This window comes from Dendrobates tinctorius, unplaced genomic scaffold (assembly GCF_039654945.1).
Source record: "Dendrobates tinctorius isolate UK_male_01 unplaced genomic scaffold, ASM3965494v1 ptg000150l, whole genome shotgun sequence".
In the NCBI taxonomy this organism is placed as follows: domain Eukaryota; kingdom Metazoa; phylum Chordata; class Amphibia; order Anura; family Dendrobatidae; genus Dendrobates; species Dendrobates tinctorius.
Window position 1 is genome coordinate 10,678,081 of NW_027361817.1, and position 14,797 is coordinate 10,692,877.

A 14,797-nucleotide genomic window follows, 5' to 3' on the forward strand; every position below is an offset into this window, starting at 1 on the left:
AGCGTCTTTTGCCACAGTACTATAACAGACAAATTTGACACACATATCACTCCTACCGACTCAGTTGAAGTTTCTAAAAAGTTTTGGGTATGCACGGACTATCACAAAGACAGGTGTAGAGCACACATAGAGAGTGTTTCGTAAAATTGAGCACATGCACAACCTAATACTGTCCCTCACTACAGCTACATCCTATCCCTTTGCAAAGCAGAGAAGAAATAAAAAATGAGAATCTTGAACCAGGAGGAACAAATCCAAGTGAAGGAGGTGGAGGAGGTGGACATGGCAATATACTGTAGTTGGAAGAGTCAGAGAAGGAGGTAGCCAACACAGTTTTTTGTGTTTTTTATTTGTGGAGGAGGCCCCCAAATGAAACGAACGGCTGAGAGACTGGCTGGGTGCGGCTGTTAACCCCTTCCTGACATCAGACGTACTATACCGTCCATGGGACCCGGGCCCCTATGCCCATGGACGGGATAGTACGTCTACCGCGATCAGCGGCGCCCATGTGGTGAGCGCCGCTGATCGCGGCCGGGTGTCAGCTGATTATCACAGCTGACACCCGGCACAATGTGTCAGGGGCGGTCACGGACCGCCCCCGACACGTTAACCCCTGGCACACCGCGATCAAACATGACTGCGGTGTACCAGGGGTTAAAGGGAAGCATCGGCAGGGAGGGGGCTCCCTGAGCCCCCCACGGCAGCGCAATGTACAGCGCTGCTGCGGGGGGCTCCTTTCCTGCAGGCCCCCAAATCCAAGATGGCGACGGGGGCCTTCGGGGGCCTGCAGGAAGCTGGCTTCCTCAGTGCCTGCAAAGCGCAGGCATGAGGAAGCCTTCGGCACTGCCTGTGACAGATCGCTGATCTGTCACAGATCTGTGACAGATCAGCGATCAGTCACAGGACAGTGATGCCCCACCTGGGACTATTTAATAAAGTAAAAAAAAAAAAAAAAGGTTAAAATAATTTTTAAAAAAATCGCCAAATAAATTAGAAAAAAAAAAAATATTCCCCCAAATAAATCCATTTTTTGGAAAAAAAAACCCAATAAAAGTACACATATTAGGTATGGCCGCGTCCGTAACGACCCGCCCTATAAAACTGTCCCATTAGTTAACCCCTTTAGCGAACCCCTTAAAAAATAAAAATAAAAAACGAAGCAAAAAATAATGATTTATTATCATACCGCCAAACAAAAAGTGTAATAACGCGTGATCAAAAAGACGCATACAAATATCCATGGTACCGCTGAAAACGTCATCTTGTCCCGCAAAAAACGAGCTGCCACACAGCATCATCAGCGAAAAAATTAAAAAGTTATAGCCCGCAGAATAAAGCAATGCAAAAATAATTATTTTTTATATAAAATAGTTTTCATTGCATAAAACCGACAAAACATAAAAAAACGACCTAAATGAGGTATCGCTGTAACCGTACTGACCCGAAGAATAAAACCGCTTTATCAATTTTACCGCACGCGGAACGGTGTAAACGCACTCCCCCAAAAGAAATTCATGAAACGCTGGTTTTTGTTCATTCTACGTCCCAAAAATTGGAATAAAAAGCGATCAAAAAATGTCAAATGGTGCCAATAAAAACGTCAACTCGTCCCGCAAAAAATAAGACCTCACATGACTCGGTGGGTCAAAATACGGAAAAATTATAGCTCTCAATATGTGATGATGCAAAAACTATTTTTACAATAAAAAGAGTCTTTTAGCGTGCGACAGCTGCCAAACATAAAAACCACCATAAATAGTAAATCAAACCCCCCGTTATGACCCCCTTAGTTAGGGAAAAATACTAAAATAAAAAAAATGTATTTATTTCCATTTTTCCATTAGAGTTAGGGTTAGGGCTAGGGTTAGGGCTAGGGTTAGGGTTAGGGTTAGGGCTAGGGCTAGGGTTAGGGTTAGGGTTAGGGCTGAGATTAGGGTTAGGGGTGTGTTGGGGTTCGGGTTGGAGTTAGAATTGGGGGTTTCCACTGTTTGGGCACATCAGGGGCTCTCCAAATGCAACATTGCGTCTGATCTCAATTCCAGCCAATTCTGAGTTGAAAAAGTCAAATGGTGCTCCTTCCCTTCCAAGCTCTGCCATGCCCCCAAACAGTGTTTTACCCCCACATGTAGGGTATCAGCCTACTCAGGACAAATTGCAAAACAATTTTTGGGGTCCAATTTCTCCTGTTACCCTTAGGAAAATAAAAAATTGGGGGAAAAAATATCATTTTAGTGGAAAAAAATGATTTTTTTATTTTCACGTTCGAGCGTTTTAAACTTCTGTGAAGCACTTGGGGGTTTAAAGTGCTCACCACACATCTAGATAAGTTCCGTAGGGGGTCTCGTTTCCAAAACGGGGTCATTTGTGGGGGGTTTCCACTGTTTAGGTACATTAGGGGCTCTCCAAAAGCAACATGACACCCGCAGAACATTCCCTCAAAGTCTGCATTCCAAAACGTCACTGCTTCCCTTCCGAGCCCCGACGTGTGTCCATACAGTAGTTTTCTCCTACATATGGGGCGTCAGCATACTCAGGACAAATTGCACAACAACTTTTGGGGTTCAATTTCTCCTGTTACCCTTGGGAAAATAAAAAAATTGGGGACTAATTGATCATGTTTGTGGAAAAAATACGATTTTTTTATTTTCATGCCCGGGCATTATAAACTTCTGTGAAGCCCTTGGGGGTTCAAAGTGCTCACCACACATCTAGATAAGTTCCTTAGGGGGTCTCGTTTCCAAAATGGGGTCATTGTGGGTGTTTCCACTGTTTAGGTACATTAGGGGCTCTCCAAAGGCAACATGACACCCGCAGACCATTCCATCAAAGTCTGCATTCCAAAACGTCACTATTTCCCTTCCGAGCCCTGACGTGTGTCCATACAGTAGTTTTCTCCCACAAATGGGGTGTCAGCGTACTCAGGACAAATTGGACAACAACTTTGGGGTTCAATTTCTCCTGTTACCCTTGGGAAAATAAAAAAATTGTGGACTAATTGGTCATGTTTGTGGAAAAAATGCGATTTTTTTATTTTCATGTCCTGGCATTATAAACTTCTGTGAAGCCCTTGGGGGTTCAAAGTGCTCACCTCAGATCTAGATAAGTTCCTTAGGGGGTCTAGTTTTCAAAATGGGGTCATTTGTGGGGGTTTCCACTGTTTAGGTACATTAGGGGCTCTCCAAAGGCAACATGACAACCGCAGACCATTCCATCAATGTCTGCATTCCAAAACGTCACTACTTCCCTTCCGAGCCCCGACGTGTGCCCATACAGAAGTTTTCTCCCACATATGGGGTGTCAGCGTACTCAGGACAAATTGGACAACGACGTTTGGGGTCCAATTTCTCCTGTTACCCTTGGGAAATTAAAAAAATGGTGACTAAAAGATCATGTTTGTGGAAAAAATACGATTTTTTTATTTTCACGCCCGGGCATTATAAACTTCTGTGAAGCACTGGGGGGTTCAAAGTGCTCACCAACATCTAGATAAGTTCCTTGGGGGGTCTAGTTTACAAAATGGTGTTATTTGTGGGGAGTTTCCACTGTTTAGGTACATCAGGGGTTTTCCAATCGTGACATGGTGTCCGATCTCAATTCCAGCCAAAAACGTCAAATGGCGCTGCTTCCCTTCCGAGCTCTGCCATGCTCCCAAATAGTGGTTTACCCCCACATGTGGGGTATCAGCGTACTCAGGACAAATTGCACAATAACTTTTAGGGTGCTGTTACCCTTGGAAAAATAATAATTGAGGGTGAAAAGATCATTTTTGTGGAAAAAATATGATTTTTTAATTGTACGGCTTCATGTTATAAACTTCTGTGAAGCCCTTGGGGGTTCAAAGTTCTCACCACACATCTAGATAAGTTCCTTAGGGGGTCTAGTTTCCAAAATGGTGTCATTTGTGGGGGGGTTTCCACTGTTTTGGTACATCAGGGGTTTTCCAATCGCGACATGGTGTCCGATCTCAATTCCAGCCAAAAACGTCAAATGGCGCTGCTTCCCTTCCGAGCTCTGCCATGCGCCCAAATAGTGGTTTACCCCCACATGTGGGGTATCAGCGTACTCAGGACAAATTGCACAATAACTTTTAGGGTCCTGTTACCCTTGGAAAAATAAGAATTGAGGGTGAAAAGATCATTTTTGTGGAAAAAATATGATTTTTTAATTGTACGGCTGTATGTTATAAACTTCTGTGAAGCCCTTGGGGGTTCAAAGTTCTCACCACACATCTAGATAAGTTCCTTAAGGGGTCTAGGTTCCAAAATGGTGTCATTTGTGGGGGGTTTCCACTGTTTTGGTACATCAGGGGTTTTCCAATCGCGACATGGTGTCTGATCTCAATTCCAGCCAAAAATGTCAAATGGCGCTGCTTCCCTTCCAAGCTCTGCCATGCGCCCAAATAGTGGTTTACCCCCACATGTGGGGTATCAGCGTACTCAGGACAAATTGCACAATAACTTTTAGGGTCCTGTTACCCTTGGGAAAATAAAAATTGGGGTGAAAAGATCATTTTTGTGGAAAAAATAAGATTTTTTAATTATACCGCTGTACGTTATAAACTTCTGTAAAGCCCTTGTGGTTTCAAAGTTCTCACCACATATCTAGATAAGTTCCTTGGGGGGTCTAGTTTCCAAAATGGGGTCACTTGTAGGGGGTTTCCACTGTTTAGGTACATCAGGGACTCTCCAAACGTGACATGGCGTCCGATCTGAATTCCAGACAATTTTGCATTGAAAAAGTCAAACGGCGCTCCTTCCATTCTGAGCTCTGCCATGCGCCGTAACAGTCGTTCCCCCCACAAATCAGGTATCAGCGTACTCAGGACAAATTGCACAATAACATTTGCAGTCCAATTTCTCCTGTTACCCTTGGTAAAATAAAAAAAATTGAACCTGAATTATTTTTTTTGTGAAAAAAAGTTAGATGTTCATTTTTTTTTAAATATTCCAAAAAATTCCTGTGAGGCACCTAAAGGGTTAATAAACTTCTTGAATGTGGTTTTGAGCACCTTAAGGGGTGCAGATTTTAGAATGGTGTCACTTTTGGGTATTTTCTATCATATAGACCCCTCAAAGTGGCTTCAAATGTGATGTGGTCCTAAAAATAAAATGGTGTTGTAAAAATGAGAAATCGCTGGTCAACTTTTAACCCTTATAACTTCCTAACAAAAAGAAGTTAAATGAGGCAGACCCATTTGTGGAGACGTGTGGACAGGTAGTCTTCAACCATGTTGAACGCTGCCTCTTACTAATACAGACTGTATCAGATAGTGGTGCCGGATATTGAGGCATGCTCATATAGTTAACATAGTAGCATAGTTAGTAAGGCCGAAAAAAGACATTAGTTCATCCAGTTCAGCCTATAAAATTCTGTCAGAATAAATTCCCAGATCTACGTCCTTCTAAAGAACCTAACAATAACTGTAAGATACAATATTGCTACGCTCCAGGAAGACATCCAGGCCTCTCTTGAACCCTTCGACTGAGTTCGCCATCACCACCTCCTAGGCACTGAATTCCAGATTCTCACTGCCCTAACAGTAAAGAATCCTCTTCTATGTTGGTGGAAAAACCTTTTCTCCTTCAGACGCAGAGAATGCCCCCTTGTGACCGTCACCTTCCTTGGTAAAAACAGATCCTCGGAGAGATATTTGTATTGTTCCCTTATATACTTATACATGGTTATTAGATTGCCCCTCAGTCGTCTTTTTTCTAGACTAAATAATCCTAATTTTGCTAATCTCTCTGGGTATTGTAGTTCTCCCATCCCCTTTATTAATTTTGTTGCCCTCCTTTGTACCCGTTCTAGTTCCATTATATCCTTCCTGAGCACTGGTGCCCAAAACTGTACACAGTACTCCATGTGCGGTCTAACCAGGGATTTGTGCAGAGGCAGTATAATGCTCTCATCATGTGTATCCAGACCTCTTTTAATGCACCCCATGATCCTGTTTGCCTTGGCAGCCGCTGCCTGGCACTGGCTGCTCCAGGTAAGTTTATCATTAAATAGGATCCTCAAGTCCTTCTCCATGTCAGATTTACCCAGTGGTTTACCGTTCAGTGTGTAATGGTGATATTGATTCCAACTCCCCATGTGTATAACCTTACATTTATCATTGTTAAACTGCATCTGCCACCTTTCAGCCCAAGTTCCCAACTTATCCAGATCCATCTGTAGCAGAATACTATCTTCTCTTGTATTGACTGCTTTACATAGTTTTGTATCATCTGCAAATATCGATATTTTACTGTGTAAACCTTCTACCAGATCGTTAATAAATATGTTGAATAGAATAGGTCCCAACATCGACCCCTGCGGTACCCCACTGGTCACAGCGACCCAGTTAGAGAATATACCATTTATAACCACCCTCTGCTTTCTATCACTAAGCCTGTTACTTACCCATTTACACACATTTTCCCCCAGACCCAGCATTCTCATTTTGTGTACCAACCTCTTGTGTGGCACGGTATCAAACGCTTTGGAAAAATCAAGATATACCACATACAATGACTCACCTTGGTCCAGTCTATAGCTTCCACATTTCAGCCATGCTAACCTTGCCTTCCACTGGCGGTGCCCCAGCTGCGTTAGCGACTTCCTCCTCTACCCTGTTGTTCCACTGAGCCCCTGCTGTCAGATGGGAAAGCCATTAGTAGTTTTTTTTTTACCAGAGTGTGGTTGCATTCACACATTTTAAGAACCCTCTCCAGTGACGGAAGTAATGATGGTACATTTTCCTTGTAGCGGGGTTGCATCAGGGAGGTCACCTAGTAATCTGCACTTGTAACAATATGGGCAACTCAGCGGTCATTCCGCAGGCACTGCAGCATGTATTGGCTCATGTGTGTCACACTGCCCAGAGACAGCAACAAGTTGTCCTCGATGGGAGGCATATCATCTGGGTACTCTGTATCCCCCAGCCATGCTCCATTGATGCCCGTGAGCGGTTTTGAGCGCCACTCTGCTGTGAAAATGGTTGTTCCTCCACCCCTGCCTCCTCCTCATCATCATCATGACCATACTCCCAAACTGTCCCCTGCCTGTTCAGTTGGGTACCTAGCCAATGTGGAGATAGTAACCCACCCTCCAAGCCATGTGGGAACTACAGGCCTGATTAAGGCATAATTGCTGAAACGCGTTGGTCATATCTCTGCTTCTTGTGTTACCCAAATTGTTTTTGCATGTTTCTAGGAAGCAAATAAAAAACTTTTTTTAATAAATTAGTGGATTGTTTCATCGCTGGAGCACATTTCTTCTTTTCTGCTGATTGCTGATGCCCTGGACTGGGTCAGCTTTGTGCAGAGGACTTCCACTACTACAGAACAGTATGCTGTGGTGAGCTGACTTTCCTTTTCCCCTACCCCATCTTTTGATACAGGCCTGATAATGGTGTGAATTGACTCTGCTCCTCCTCCTGTGCCACCACCTCATCCATCATGGCCTGAATTGCTTTTTCCAGCAGGCATATAAGTGGTATAGTAACACCAATGATGGTGTCATCAGCACTGGCCATATTGGTGGAATATTCAAAGCAGTGCAACATGGCACACACGTCTCGCATGGAGGCCCAATCATTGGTGGTGAGGGGTGGTGTTGTTCTGCAGTGCAACTTATCCGTGCGTGCTGTAGCTGAAACTCCACTATTGCCTGCTGCTGCACGCACAGTCTCTCCAGCATATGCAAGGTAGGGTTCCACCTTGTTGGTGATCAGGTAAGCAGAAGTGATGCTGCAGTGCAGCCATACAAGCATCAGCAGGGTAAGAACGTTGAATGTGCGCACATACCGCCCGCACTTTCAGCAGCAGATCCGACATGTGTGGGTAATTTTTTTAGGAAGCTCTGCATCACAAAGTTTAGCACATGCGCAAAGCAAGGGAAGTGAGTCAAACTGGCTAGGCTTAGAGCTGCTATGAGATTTTACACCACTTAGCCGGGCAAGAGGTTCACATGCAGCAATTACTCATCTGCCTGCTTTATGTTCCCAGTCTACAACTTCTGCATGTGGTGGGATTTATCCCCAAATAGAAAAGTTTAAGAACAGCCTGCAGTCATTTCCTCCTGACTGACAGTGGGTGCTTTCGCACATTGGCCTGGCTGTCTTTAGCAAGACTGCATGTACCAGGGCTCATACCACTGAATGCCCGCTCTCTCTCACCATGGGTAGAACACTACTCAGACAACACAGGATGAGGGTAAAAACAGTGTGACAATACTTTATTGACTACAACTCACAATAGCAAATAGAACAGTCCCAGCAAATACCCAAGAAGGTGCAAATTACAGAGTATCACCCTTTCACTAACTCGCTGGGATAATAGCAGCTGTGACTTCAGATCTTCCAGAATCGCTGCCCCACCTGAGGCACACACACAGAGAGGAGGTAACGTCAAGCGTAGGAAGATGACAGTTCATTGAGTCCATACAAGGTGCAAGGCAAGTTGATCAAATGATCACAACCTGGCTTCTCCAAACATCTCCATGGAACCAGGCGACCGGCAGGTCTCAATCCAGGCTTTCTCCAATTGTATCCATGGTTCAGCGATGGTCAACTGTGGCAGCTCTGTATTACTTCAGTTGGAGTGATGATGCCTTCCATACTGACGGAACAACTCCTCCAGCTTCTTCTCTCGTACATTGGCCTGTAAATTGCCCACATAAATGTGCCCATTCCCCAAGCGCTGACCCCCCAGCCCTGGAGATGGCCACTTGGTGGCTTGGTAAATGGTGTTCTGGTGGTACAATATTTGAGCTGGTTAGGGTGATGGAAGACCCAGTGTTCTGAGGTCCCTGGGCCTTGATATCACTGACCTTGACTGGCTGGAGGAGGCTATGGAGGTTGACTGGTGTAGGGTGGTCAACCTGCCATATAGTGTGAACAGGGTATATTACTTAATCCTTTGCTGGTGTATCCCGGGGGTAGTGACTCTCAGACCCTGATGGCTCGTCTTGGCAGACATTGACTGGATTTGCCGGCAGATGGTCTCCAGGCATGGATCCCCGGCCCTGGGAACAATCTTTGGCAACATGTCCAAGGCGCCTGCATGTACAACAGCACCATGGGTGAGGCAAATCACTGGTACTGTTAATAATCTTTTGTCCTGATGGGTTTTCTGCTGGAAAGTGGGAAAATCCTGCTTGAATGACTGGTGGTGGTCAAATATTTGGTTGATGGGTCTTCTGGGATTGGTGGGCATATCTAGTCTCTGGCATGGTCAGTTGACTGTAAACTTGTGAGCCAATCGGGCTGCTTGCTCTGGGGTGTCAGGCTTCCAGTCAACTACCCACTCTCAAATTTCTGGGGCTATGTTCTCCATAAATTGCTCAAGCACGATCACATCCCGAAGGGCAGCAGCGGAGTGGGCAGCCCTACTGTCGAGCCAGCGGTTGCAGTGTCTCCGGAGTTGACTGCCAAATTCTGCACAGGAGACCCCCTAGAGAGACAATGTCCAGAACTTGGTGCATTATCTTTCGGGGGTGATGGTGAAAAGTGCCAGCAGGGTGTCCTTGATAGTTCCATAGTCCAGACAATATTGAGGCCCAAGTGACAGGGCAGCATCCCGTGCCCGACCAGTCAACTAGTCCACAGGTGTTTAGCCCAATCAGCTATGGGCACCAGGTGCATCAGCATTAGAGTCTCAAAATCTTGCAGATGTTCGTCAACCTCTATGTTGGTGTAAGGATTCCGGACATTCCTTTGTGCCTGTTCACCCTTATCCAAGATGGAGTCTTGTATATCGCCTTGTCATGGAACTTCCTGTCTGTTCTGATTATTTAAGTCCGGGCCGTGTGTTCCTCTTTGCCTGAGTATTTTATTGCTGTTGGCTCCTGAGCTTCTGCCTGTCTACTGGTGGACTCCCTGCTGCTGCTGCACATTACTCGGTGCTCTGCCTCTCCACGTTATGCTGCCTACAGTCCTCTGTGCGTCTCCCTGATGCTGTCTGGGCTTAACTACTGTCTGGATTTCTAGTGTGGAACTATTCGCCTCTGGATCTGCTGTGGCTTGTAAAGAATCCTGACATCATCATCTCCTCTAGGCCTGTGTTTGTTGGGCTGCGGTGCTGGACTTGTGCAGAACTTTCAGACCAAAAAGGTACAAATAGTGACCTTCTCCTGTTAATGTCAGTCCCGTATAGTGCTGGTCTTCTACTGTACGTTTAAGTACCGCGTGCATTTCCACCCATATGTTTGCTGGACTTCTACACTTTAGTGCTGTGTCTGTGCTCATTCATAATATAGCTGGACTTCCTTATTAAAAGTGGTGTGCTTACTCTTATACTTACTGCTGGACTCCCACGTTTAGTGTCTTGTGCACACCTGCGTCATATTAATGTTGGACTGGTTCATATTAGCTGCTGTGCCCCGCTCTTCCGCTACACTGGACATTTTATATTGTGCTGTGCATTCGTTACGTTGCAGGAAGTGCTCTATTAGTTTTGTTTCTCTTGTTAATATACTCATTTGCATCAACTTTGGTCTCAATTTCCTATTATCCCACGCAATCAGATTCCGTAGTACCCATAAAATAATTACAGTTGGACTCATTAAACACTGGCATGTCTCTGTAGCAAAGGTGATTTCTTTGGTGGTGGGTCATCATGGAGGTAGGGTCCAGCATTGGTGGTAGGGGTACTGGAACTACCAAAACTGATTCAATGAGTCTTCTCCTCACTTGAGGCTCCAGGTCCCAATGCAATCAACAATTCCTGGATTCGGGCTGCTGGTGACTGGGTATTAGATTCCAGACTACCATTGGATCCTGGATTTGGCACACAGCTTAATTCCTCTGTGTCCACTTCAGCAGAGTTTTCATCATCCTCCTTGATGTTCTGGGCATCCCAACGGACCAATTCCTTGATCAAATCCGACCGAGTGTCGGTGGTCCGGTATTAAATGCTTCGAAGCTGGCACAGCTCCTCTAGTTGTTATTTTTTGTTGCGGCTATACATCCACTCTGGTCCTCTTCCCAAGGCCGAGTTGATGGGGTTGGACATGGCGGCGTCCTAAACCTACTGTGTATGCCTCATCAATGGTCTGCTGGGTCTGTCTGTATGCCTCCCTGGTTGTGGAGCCCTGGACGGTGTTTACGAACACGAGTCCCCTGCAGCTCCTCTGGTTCCGATGGGCTGAGTAGTATCCCACTGCTGCCACCAATTGTGGAGATGCTGTGATCAGTGGGTGCTCTCGTCTGCTGACTTGGCTGTCTTTAACAAGACTGCATGGACCAGGGCTCATACCACTGAACACCCACTCTCTCTCCCCGTGGGCAGAACACTACTCAGACAACACAGAGTGAGGTAAAAACAGTGTGACAATACTACTTTAATACTTTATTGAACCACAACGCAAAATAGCACATAGAACAGTCCCAGCAAATACCCACAATGGTGCAAATTATAGAGTCTCATCCTTCCGCTGACTCGCCGGGATAATAGCAGCTGTGACTTCAGATCTTCCAGGGTCGCTACCCCACCTGAGGCACGCACACAGAGAGGAGGTAATGCCAAGCGTGGGAAGATGACAGTCCATTGAGTGCATACAAGGTACAAGGCCAGTTGGTTCAGCGATGGTCAAATGTGGCAGCATATTACTTCAGTTGGAGTGATGATGCCATGATTTCTGTAATGTAGACTCTCTGAACACAGGCAGATCCTCCTTTTTATAGGTCACAACTCTCATTCAGGCATTCCTCTATAGTCTTGGGGGAAGGTGGAAGGAGGCCACTGTTCACTGCAGGAGGATACAAACAACATGCATAGATTGTCCTTCATATTGCAGAGCACCAATGAGTTATCAACATATTAACAAACATTCAAACATTGTGCCTTTGTTTCCCAAAGATAGTAGAACAATATTAGGACAAATAAAATAGCTAATCAGCAGCCAGTAAACATGACAATAATGGCCAACAGTCATTCTCACATGAACTCTAGCTTATGTCTCTGGGCCTACTGAAATAATATGTCTGGATAATTCAGAATGAATGCAATGTCGCCACAATGACGTTGCGCAGTGCACACTTGATTTGATCCGCAACATGCTTGTGCAGGGCAGGGATGGCCCGCCTGTGAAAGCAGTGACAGCTGGGAACAACGTACTGCGGGACAACCACTAACATCATTTTTTTTTAAACTGTATGACTCTACAAGGCGGAATGGCAGCATTTCAAATGCTAGTAATTTAGAAATGCTGTCTTCCATGACCATGGCTCATGGGTGGCTAGGTTGATATCTCTTATTTCTATTGAGGATTTAGGGGATGGAAAGCTGAACACTTCCATGAAACAGTGTGGAGAAGACTGATGACAATGCTGGTGGTGTTGTTGATGCTGTCACATCCTCTATATGCTGGGAGGCAGGTGTCCATGTTGAACGTGAACGAAAGAAAGCGGCTGAGGTCAGAGAACAATAGGGAGCAGGAAGAGGCTCAGATCTGTCATGGTTTTAAGGTGTGTACTAAACTGCACCTCATGCCTGAAATTCAGATGACTCGTCATACAGATGGTGCTCAGGTTCAGAACATTTATGCCTCGTTTCAGGGTCTGATGGCACAGAGTGAAAACCACCTGTCGCTTGTCGGCTTCAAATTCCCTGAAGAAAGGCCTCATCAGGGAGCTCTTTTGAGCAGTCTTTGGTGTGCTTCTTGCAGCAGTGTCGTGGTGTGCGTGCGAGCGTGGTGTGCGTGGTGTTGCGATTCAGAGAGACTCCAGCACTGCTTGTACCTAGGACAGGTATGTCACACAGTTGGTACTAAAGATGAATATGTCGTCTAAATATGCTGATGCGCATTTCTGATGTGGTTCTAACACTATGTCAATCAGCCTCTGGTGTGATAAATGCAGTCTTCTCTTTAGCCAATTCTGTTAGTGGGACCTGACAGTATCCTTTTGTAAGTTTGAGCATAGTGAAGTACTGGGCCTTCCCCAGTCTTTCAATTAGCTCGTCCACTTGGGGCATTGGATAGAGGTCAAATTTTGACACCTCATTTAACTTTCTGAAGTCATTACAGAAGCGCAACGACGCGTCTGGTTTAGGTATTAGCACAATGGGGCTAGCCCACTCACTCCGGGACTCTTCAATGACTCCTAATTGAAACATTTGCTTCACTTCAGCTTCTATGGCTCGTCTCCAGGCTTCTGGTAGCAGGTATGGTTTCATCTGTACCCTTACCTGGGGCTCGGTGACAATGTCATGTTAGATCACCATGGTTCGCCCCGGCAGCTCTGAGAATACATCCGTATTCCAGTGGACCAAAGCACAAGCCTCCTGTCGCTGCTGTTTTGTGAGGGCATCATTTACTTTTACCTCACACCCGGCCACATCCCTGCCCAGGGCCAGAGGGTTACCCATTGGTACGCCCGGTGTCGCCTCTGTGACTAAGCACTCCCGGTCCTTCCAGAATTTTACCAGGTTAACATGATACAATTGATCGGGTTTCCTCTTCCTGGGTTGGTACACCTTATAATTCACTTTGCTCACCTTCCCTCATATCTCAAATGGCCCCATGCCACTTGGCCATAAGCTTACTCTCTGGGGTGGGCACGAATACCAACACATGGTCCCCTTCTTTAAAGGTCCCTTTTATTATATGAGCGGCTCTGAGAGGCCTGGGCATCCAACAGATACTCCTTTATTATGAGCCGCATGGCCGCAATCCGATCCTGCATACTTGCCACATGCTCGATGACACTCTTATGTGGAGTGGGCTCCTGTTCCCATGTCTACTTGGCTAGATCCAGTAGTCCCCTTGGGTGCCTGCCATACAAGAGCTCAAATGTGGAGAACCCCGTGGACGCCTGCGGTACTTCACGGATGGCGAACACTAGATGGGGCAATAACATGTCCCAATCCCTCCCAACCTTGACGACCACCTTTTTGAGCATGGCTTTGAGGGTCTTATTAAACCTCTCCACCAATCCGTCATTTGCGGATGGAATACCAACGTATGTAGCTGTTTAATCTGGAGCAGCTTACATAGCTCCCTGTTCACCTTAGACATAAAAGGAGTTCTCTGATCCGTAAGGATCTCCTTGTGTAGTCGAAGGCAACAAAACATGGCAAATAGTTCACGGGCTATTAGTTTAGCCGAGGTGTGGTGGAATGGTATTGCCTCCGGGTACCAAGTGGTGTAGTCTATGACTACTAATATGTGTTGGTTACCCCGGGCGGATTTCACTATTGGCCCTACCAGATCCAGCACAATCCGCTCAAAAGGCACAGGCCCGGATTGGCAATATAACCAACCGGGCATTTTCCCGCTGGGACGCTGTCATGTGGGCCGCGGGCGGCAGCGCCCAATCATCTGGCCGCTTGCCAGCTGCTGCGGCCACTGTTGCTCCCGCACTGCAGGGAGATAAGCCGCCACGCCCCCCATCCTCGCCTTAGCATGAGACCCCCCCTCCCCCCGCAGCCACTCACAGCGTCGCACTCGCTTGCCTGCTCGCTCTGTTCGCAGGACCTATGATGAGGTCACAGGAGGGGAGGAGTCAGGGGGTCACATGATCAGGAGCCTTTGTCCAGACCCCCGACATGTCACCCCTGACTCCGCCCCTCCTGTGACCTCATCACAGGTCCTGTGCGCTCAGCCTTGCCTCTACCGTCTGCAAGACTCTGCTTTGCTGTTGCCATGGTGCTGGTTGAGGTAAGTATGTGTGGGGTCAGGATTTACAGTGTGGATGTAGCAGAGCCGTGTGTGTATGAGGTGTACAGAGCGGAGCCGTGTGTGTACGAGGTGTACGGAGCGGGGCCGTGTGTACGAGGTGTACGGAGAGGAGCAGTGTGTACGAGGTGTACGGAGC

General features: G+C 46.4%; 1 long non-coding RNA gene across 2 annotated transcripts in view; it reads right to left on the minus strand.

The window, feature by feature from the left end:
- The window catches only part of LOC141049821 (uncharacterized), a 40,008-nt gene that overhangs the window by 20,994 nt on the left and 4,217 nt on the right, over window positions 1-14,797 (minus strand). The window contains exon 2 of one of the 2 annotated variants that reach the window (XR_012220451.1): window positions 6,519-6,630. This is a non-coding gene — a long non-coding RNA (uncharacterized lncRNA). Of the gene's footprint in view, window positions 1-6,518; window positions 6,634-14,797 lie in introns of both variants that reach the window. The other variant, XR_012220452.1, reaches the window with a different exon arrangement.